The sequence below is a fragment of the Triturus cristatus genome, chromosome 4_1 (genome assembly GCF_964204655.1).
Source record: "Triturus cristatus chromosome 4_1, aTriCri1.1, whole genome shotgun sequence".
NCBI lineage: Eukaryota > Metazoa > Chordata > Amphibia > Caudata > Salamandridae > Triturus > Triturus cristatus.
The window spans coordinates 20822441-20831495 of record NC_140585.1 but is presented as its reverse complement, the minus strand read 5'-3'; the positions used below and the strand labels follow the sequence as shown (position 1 = coordinate 20831495).

Sequence of the window (9055 nt, the reverse complement as noted above, 5' to 3'; positions counted from 1 at the left end):
TGGCAATATGCAAATCAGTCTGACCCTGTGCCTCATGGGAACAGTCCAGCCCGAACTGCCAAGCCATGCCTTCCCTGGACCGGAAACAAGCTTCCTAGGACCGGTTTCTGGCATTTCAGCCGTCTTCAGCCAGGCTTGCTTGAATCCAGTGGCAAAGTGAGCAAGGGACTCACGTCTGAGCATACCCTGCCAACTTATGGCGAACAAAGCGGTACAAAAGAGGGTGGTGATGGACGGAGCATCAGAACCAATCAAACACTCACACCCAGTCAACAGATCCGGGTTTGATCCAACACCGTTCTTTAGCCCACTCTGCCACCCCAGTTCAGACATGGCCATATGCAAATCAGTCTGACCCTGTGCCTCATGGTAACAGTCCAGCCCGAACTGCCAAGCCATGCCTTCCCTGGACCGGAAACAAGCTTCCTAGGACCGGTTTCTGGCATTTCAGCCGTCTTCAGCCAGGCTTGCTTGAATCCACTGGCAAAGTGAGCAAGGGACTCACGTCTGAGCATACCCTGTCAACTTATGGCGAACAAAGCGGTACAAAAGAGGGTGGTGATGGACGGAGCATCAGAACCAATCAAACACTCACACCCTGTCAACAGATCCGGGTTTGATCCATCACCGTTCTTTAGCCCACTCTGCCACCCCAGTTCAGACATGGCCATATGCAAATCAGTCTGACCCTGTGCCTCATGGGAACAGTCCAGCACGAACTGCCAAGCCATGCCTTCCCTGGACCGGAAACAAGCTTCCTAGGACCGGTTTCTGGCATTTCAGCCGTATTCAGCCAGGCTTGCTTGAATCCAGTGGCAAAGTGAGCAAGGGACTCACGTCTGAGCATACCCTGCCAACTTATGGCGAACAAAGCGGTACAAAAGAGGGTGTGATACCTACACAGCACAATGACTGTGTTGTCTTTTAGCATCCCTGCACATCTTTGAAAAAATACCTTTTCTATTGCAATAGTTTGCTAAGTGTCTGACAATTCCTGGAAGAAGTAAAATGGTTAGGATCACCACATCTAAAGCAGTACGTCTTACTGCCCTTACGCCCACCTTTATGACTCTCATTCTTCACAAATTTTCCTGTAACTGCACAAACTTCATTTTCTTTCTTGCCAAGTTGAGATTCATTTACTTCCTTTACCCAGTTCATGGACTGTTCTACGGCTTTGGCTGAAGCCACCACTTCATCCTTGGTGGGATCGCCCATGATCCAGAAACTTTCTTGGATACGTTTGTTGTTAGTGTTAACCAGGAGCTGATCACGTATAATTTCATTAGTTGTGTTGCCAAAATTACAAGTGTTGGATAGACTTCTCAGTGCAGTTAATAATCATCAATAGATTGTCCTTCTTTCTGTCTCTTTGTAGTACAAAAGTGACACCTCGTAAGTGTGGTACTGATGGTGGGTTGAAAATGAATATCTAGCCTCAAAAGAGCTTCATCGAATTAATTCAGTGCCTCATCCTCATGTTCAGTCTCAATTTTCGGCAAAGATCTAAAGACTTCCTGTCCTTCCGAACCTAGAGAATGCAAAAGGATAGTTTTTTTCCTCATAGCTGGCATTCAAGTTCCATCAATTGCCATTAAATATGTTAAACACTCCTCCTCCCATCTTCTCTAGGGTATAGGTGGTTCACCTTTAGTTTGTAATTTTTTTTAAAGGAGGGTCTAGCTGCATGTTCACACTTTACTAGTTTTCTATCAAAGGAAAATAGATGGATAAAAAAAAGCTTCTAGGTAATAAATCTATATGTCCCTAAAATCCCTTTGAAAGACAGTGAAAATCTTTAAATTCTGAGGTAAAGTTTATTTGTTCATAGACATTATAAAATGGCTGCCGCCATTGTTAGAACGTATGTGCTAAAAGATTTACAGTGCAGAATTAAAATGGCCCCCAAAACTGAAGCGAGGCTTGGAACACAGGGTGTCTTGCTCCTTACATGAAGAGGAGTTTTCGCGGCCCCTCCTATGAGGTGGGTAGCTCGTGAGGCACTCCTTCTAAGGCCTTCCCACCACCAGCCACAGCAGGGCAATGCCCCATGCCAAGTGCTCACTGCGTAGGACCTCTGGCCGCAGGCAACACCGATGAATATGGACAGCTTTATAGAGACAGCACACAAGGTCCAGCACAGCTAACTTCACCACAGCACCACACACCGGGCTGTGTCCTCCCGTCCCTTATCGCCACAGATAAGTGTTGTAATCCAGATGAGGAATGCGAGAGACTCAAGGTGAGGAAAGCAGGAGCGTCTTTGTTTCACGTCTGTACGCCAAGCCTCGTACGTACGTAATAATCCCCAATGTACGTTCCTAACTGTGATCACCCCAAACGCTTAGCCACGAACATTCTGGACATGAGCCCCTAGACCAGGGATCTCAAATCTTTTCAGTAATGAGCGCTACTTTTGTTCAATGAAAATCATCTTAAGCTATTAGTATTAGGGTTGTAATTGGGACAACATAAGACAAGATTAAGTTAGTGGCCACTGTGTTACCTGCAGTGATCACATCTGTGCATCAGGAGGGTTGCAAGCAGCAATGTAAAAAGGCTTTGTCAATTTGAAATGCCTTTTCATGAGTAATACATAACACAGCTGCACAGCCCCAGGCATCAAGGTAATGATGTCAGCAATCAGTCTGCCATCATCTCATCACTTATCACTTAAATATCAGATTTAAATACATTTTGAAAATTGAACCATTTTTCTCCAAACATCAGCTTATAAATTCTGAAAATACTCACATTTTCGTTCAAAATACACAGTTTAAATTGTATTATTCAATGATTAATTCAACCAAGCATAAGATTCTAACTTAGAAAGCTGGGCTGTACACAGGAGAGCTACTTACAGGTAGCTGGAGAGTTACTTGTTGGAGAAGCCTGCCCTAGAGCAAAGGGTACGTAGGAGGGAAAAGTGGAAGGGAGGAAGGGAAGAAGGAAGGAAAGGGAGAGAGGGTAAGGGAGAAATCCAATAAAGTATAAGCATTAAAACATAACATGCTGACCATATCTCAATAGGGAACATCCATACCCCTATTTTTTTTACTGAGCTCATTTTAATCTATCCACTGGGGACACAAATAAAGGATTAACCCTGTCAACCAGGAGATAGTTTTAACTCACATTTCATTTTTTTGCACTCTGCCCCTCCCTCTGCCCTACATTGGATGACATAAACACTGCACGCTCCTCTCCTACGGTGAGTTGTAGCCCACACTGGGTACCTTGCAGTCCGAGTGTGTAAGAGGGAGCCCAATGGTGAAGCATGTCACCTTAGGGTGGGTGAGAGTTCTCGTCTTAACACATGTGTGTGTCTGTCCCAATCACCTCGATACACTGGCAAGTAGCTAAACACACCATCCAGTTACCTTTGGGGAGTTCAACTACTGGTCATTCGCAGCAAGAACATTGGATGCAGGCTTTCGGAAATCAGCCCCAGGTTCTCCCTGGCCTCTGTCTTTTGCTTTCTCATGCCCAGTTCATATTGTTTTGACCGGCAGGGGACATTGGGACATTGGAGTGTTGAGAGCAGGGGTCTATGCCAGTTCATACAGTCTGCTGGTGTTCTTCCAATGGTCTAATAAGTGATGATGGCACTTTTTCCAGTCAAAGTTGTCGAGGTATGGCATATTGTTGATCTCTGTTTAATCACATAACACGGATATGACGCCTACATTCATCCACGCTTCTCCTTTTTTCACAGCCCCTGGTGGGGAACCACGTGATTGTCTTCTGAAAACGTCTCACATGTCAAAGCCTCTTGATTGGCCGCGCTGATGAACCATTACTACATTGTGATCTTGCACCTTATCTTGATGGTTGGGGCATAAGATATGAGGAGGGAATCCTGATAGATGGCTCTACTGTTTGTACTGTGCATACAAATGACTGAAAGTCAATGTTTACTTCATGTCTACTCTGGTGAAGTAGCAAAACTAATAGTCCCAACTCACGTCAGTATTTTGGCTGCACTGACAAATGTTACCCTTTATCACTGATTCTAAGTAACGTGGCGTGGCCCATGACTTCCGGTGCCTCTGGTTGCAGCAAGGGTTCCTTACTTCTGCAGGTGGCCCTAGTGAGAATACGTCTGATGTACAACGTCTGCTTGATGCCATCATCAAAGGTGCTTTTGTCAAATGCACTGAATGCCATCCCTCTCAGGGGGATATGTACAAGGAAGTGGCAGAGTGAGGCTTTCGCCGTCATGGTCTAACGCCTCTCTCCACCACTTCTGAAACGCACGACTGCGCCATATGTACAACGATATGGTGCAGCCTTGCGTTTCCTCCCTGTGATGGGGATACACTTAGCTGTGTAGCACTAACACAGGCACCTTTGCACCATAGCACAAGGGTGTCTACGTGCAGCGGAGAATTGTTTATGTGTAGGAAGGGGTCCCTGAAATGCCATTTGTCAATTAATGCAGCACACATAAAAGTCACAAAATGGCATTTTTTAAAGGTTTGTTTATGTACAGGCAGGGATACCTTCTTGTACATAAACAAACCATGGCATTTGGCTTTTTTCATGTGTCCTGCACAAGGCAGCACACATGGAAAAAGGAAAACCGAGGAGAAATAAAGCATTTCTCCTCGTTTTGCCAACTTAAGACCAGGTTTTCCCTGGTCTTAAATTCGGCGCTGCCTCCTATATGCACTTGTACATTGGGGGCAGCGTCAAAATCACTGGGTGTTGTGGTGGAATACCCACCGCAAGACCCACTGCCCACCCGTTTTACGTTAACCATAGCGTGAAAGGGGGCCTTTTGTACAAGGGAGTGTTAAGCAACGTTAAGTTGCTTTACGCTGCCTTGTACATAAGGCAAAGCCTCTATCACCACCACAACATTGATAAAAGTGACGTTCCCATGGCGATAGGGGCTTCTACGGATGCCCCATAGTGTCCAGTGATAAAGCTTTAGCAGATCAGTCTGCCAAAACGTCTGCAGCGGTTCCCAAATCTGACATCATCCTGTGTCCTAATCTATTGATCTCCTAAAGCCTACCTTGAAGTTTGCTCCAGATAATGAAAACAATGCATGGCACAAATCCAATAAAAAAGGTGATTTATAATGATCTTAGTGCTTGTCTAATTTCTTCAATAACATCTGGAGGATGGTAAAACTTTCACAGTAGAAATACCCGGGATTTCTCCATGCAGCAGATGGCGCTGTTTCATAAAAAAAAGTGCAATGTTTCAAAGTGCAGATTCAACATTAATAACGACACCCCCTCCCATTTTACACATGTGAGTTATTTCCATATTGTATCAATATATTTCATGCTTTCCAAACCTGGGCCGAAGAACAGCACATGATTTCTATATCATTATGGACTCACAAAGTCGATTGATAATACAAATATTAATATGCTATTAAAATGAAAAACTACATAGAATAGAAGGAAGAAAGGTAAGAGAAAAAATCAGGTATAAGACAAGTGGAGAATGCAGAAGCAAGAAAAATGATGTACAATATAAATAGTGATGTAGAACTCTCAATGTTCCCAATCATAAGATGAGATACATAGGGGGGATTGAACTATAAAGAATTAAGGGGAGAATTTACAAGAAAGTGACGCATCTGTAGAGATGCGTCACTTGCCCTGCGCCAACATGCAAAACCCTTGCGTCACCATGGATGCACCGCACTTACAATATGGCGCACTATGGCGCAAGAATTGACAGATGCGTCAGAAATTCTGACGCATCTGTTGATAGAAAATCAACGCATTGCTGGAGTCGTGTCGCAAGCACGACGCAACTCCAGCAATGGTCAGGGGCGCCCTATGCCTAACATGCTGCGTCACTCCTTACGCCTGCTTCAAGCAGGCGCAGGGTTTTGACGCAGCATGGGCGTAAAAGTGACTGAGTGAAATCTTGTAGATTTCAATGCGTCACTTTTACAGGGCTTCCTGCATCGGAACGCCCACCCTGCATACATTAAACCTGACACAGGTTTAATGTGGCGCAGGGCTTCACAACATGACGCATCTCCCTAGATGGTGGCGCAACAACGGTGCAAAAGTGACGCAAGGGGCTCGTAATCTGCCCCTAGGTATGTAAAAGGAGTTGCTGACTGATTTCCTACCGTTGATCCTGCCCCACAACTCAAAAGTATTTCCAAAGTTTAAACACAAAGCTGTCATCGGTTTTCACGGCAGCTACTACTGGCTGAATGTTTGAGGCTTGGACTTTCAACAGCGATGACGTGTCTGTAGCCCCCACAAGAATAAAGACAAATCTTCGGACCAATCGCGGAGGCTTTAGAAAGTCGCCCCCTGACATGACTGGACTTTGAAAGGGTATTTGAAGTAGGCACCTCTAGCTAGTTACACACCTGTAGGGTTTCTCCTTCAGACCCCTCATACAAGCATTTGTATCACAATTTCAGACCAGACGCTCAGGTTGTGGGTTGGTTGAATGAGCTGCTAGGAGGTCTCGCTGTCTTTGGAGAGCCACAGGCCTGAGAGACGTCAGGGTGACGTCCTCAGCATGCATGAGTCACAGGGGTTTGTAACCAAGGCTTTGCATCGAGCGTATTGATCAGTTCAGGAAAATCAGCCAGATAATGGACCGAACCCGGGGAGGCAGGAGCCAGGGCTCTTTAAAACTGCAGTAATGGAGGTGTATTCCCATCCAGCCGGTTAGCAGAGGACACGCCAATGAGAGTTTGGAAGACCCAAGGTGATCATTGTTGCCTAAATAAGGGACGGGCAACTTTGTCAAAGGCATTGCTAAAATCGATGAAAGATACATACGTTTCGACTGTTTCACCCTTACACAGTATCCATCAATCATTAGTAGGGCTAGAGCATTATCTGTCGTGGATCGCCCCTCCCTAAACTGCTCTGCTCCATCGGAGGAGGCGCCTTGAGGTCACCCTTCGAAAGCGTCTTTGGCAAAGATTCTTCAGATGGAACCAAAAGGCAACAGGCCGGTATCTTTATCATTAACTATTAGTGTAATGAAGAACGGATGACAATGACCTGGACTATGACCCTCCCTGGCAGCTGAGGTCAGCAAAATATGCTTTTAAAGATATGTTGCATGTACGCTTGCAGGGGAGAGTGTGGCTATGGGACAGTGAGAGTGTGTGTGTGTGCAAGCACGCGCGGGTGAGTGAAAGCGAAGGAGGAAAGGCATGTGAAGTCACTTCTGCTACCTCTGGCATGGGGTGAACTCACGTTCATGCTGACAGGCCTCCCCAAGCTGTAGGTGGAGAGGACTTCAGTCCCAGCAAAGGATTAAGGGGCATATCAGCAAGGGCCGGCGATAATTATCGCTCAGCGCTCTAAGCGTGAGGATAATTATCGCCGGCTAGCGTGGATTTTTATCGCTGCGATAGCGTGCTATTAGCAACGCTTATGTCAAAAGTGATAAAAATCCTCGCGCTAACTGCCTAAAGTGAGATTATCGCTGGAAACCCAGCGATAATCTCACGCAATGTGGCGTTAGCTTGCTGATAGGGACTCACAAACTTAGCCATGATATCCACCTTCCATAGGATATCATGGCTAAGCCAGTCCTGAAGCAGGCGTAAGGAAAGCAGTGATAACAGGGGTATCGCTACTTTTCCTGCCGCTATGCTTAATAGCGTGGGGCTTGATGATAGGAGAAATGTCACTTAGCGACATTTCTCCTGTCAGATCAGGTCAGGAACGCCCACTTTGCATCTCACTAGAGATGCAAAGCTGGGCGTTAAGAATAGGTGCGCTAATGCAAGGTTTCATGCGTTAGCGTGACCTTGCTAATTAGGCGATAAAATTATCGCCGCTTTTCAGCCGAAAATGGCCGCAAAAGCAGCGATAATTTTCTATCGCCGCCTTGTAAATATTCCCCCTAGTTTCCTCTGTCTGCACACAATTGCTCCATGCGTGTCTGCCAGTGGTTTTCATCCAATGACATCTTTTTTTTCATATGGCCCTTCTCACTCAAATATTTTGCAATATTAAACCGCAGTTTACTGGTGTTTCTCAACAAAGGCCCTCTGCATAGACCACCATGATTTCACAACTTGAGACTCTTTTCTTGCTTTGTTGACAGTTTCGATTGTAATGTCTCTTTCCGTGAATAGGAGCAGACGTGAGAAGAAGGGTGTATAGGTCTAGGCAGCGCTTTACAAATTTCAAGAACTAAGGGGCATATTAACGAGCAGCTATCGCCACAGGAATGTCACTTTTTATGGCGATGAGCCCTTCGCCTAATTTACTTAACGTGGCTTAATGCCGCATTGTAAATAAGACACCCTTCACACTATACTTAGCGTGAAACGGGTGAGCAAAGGGTGATCGGTGGGCGTTCCACCACAAAAACCCATTGATTTTGACGCTGCTCCATATTTACAAGGGTGGTGCAAATAGGAGGCAGCACCAAAATTAGGACCAAAAAAAGTCTGATCTTAACATGACGCAATGATGAGAAATGTTTGTTGTGTTTGCTGTTTCTATTTGTGCTGCATTGTACAGCACACATAGAAACAGCAAAATGCCATGCATGATTGTTTATGTGCAGGAAGGTGTCCCTGCCAGATGTGGAGTAAGAAATCTTTGAAGTGCCAGATAAATTATTAATCTCGCCATTTGTGCACCCCCTTTCCACTAGCTACAGGGCCAGTTGACATTTCCACTCTGACAGTATCTTGAGTCCATTTGAGGGGGCGCAGTAAAGCAGCTGCCTGCAGTGACCTGACAGTAGCATCAGAGTGTCACCATCACAAACAGATGTTCAAACTGAGCCCTTTAGTAATGATGTGGGGATGTCTTACCTCACCACTGAGATCTGATCCAAGAGTCTCACATCCTATGGAAAGGAAGCGAGGTGACCCCAGAGCAGGGTACCCGAGGAGCAGTGCATCTGTGTAGAGTGTCCTCCCTGGCAGCTCACAGCAGGAGAACTACCAGCAGCTTGTTCCTCCACCCTATATATCCCTCCATGTGCACATACACCATCATTACCACACACAGGAGAGTGTCTCCGTGGGACCAATTAACAGGTTGGTGATTTAAGTTTTATATAGTGCGACCCAAGGGTTTTGTAGCGC

The 9055-nt window shown here is 45.7% G+C and overlaps 1 long non-coding RNA gene across 1 annotated transcript in view; it reads left to right on the top strand.

The window, feature by feature from the left end:
- Positions 1–2031: 2031 nt before the first annotated feature.
- The window catches only part of LOC146839341 (uncharacterized), a 60042-nt gene continuing 53018 nt past the window's right edge, over positions 2032–9055 (top strand). The window contains exon 1 of the long non-coding RNA XR_014981061.1: positions 2032–2242. This is a non-coding gene — a long non-coding RNA (uncharacterized LOC146839341). The remainder of the gene's footprint in view (positions 2243–9055) is intronic.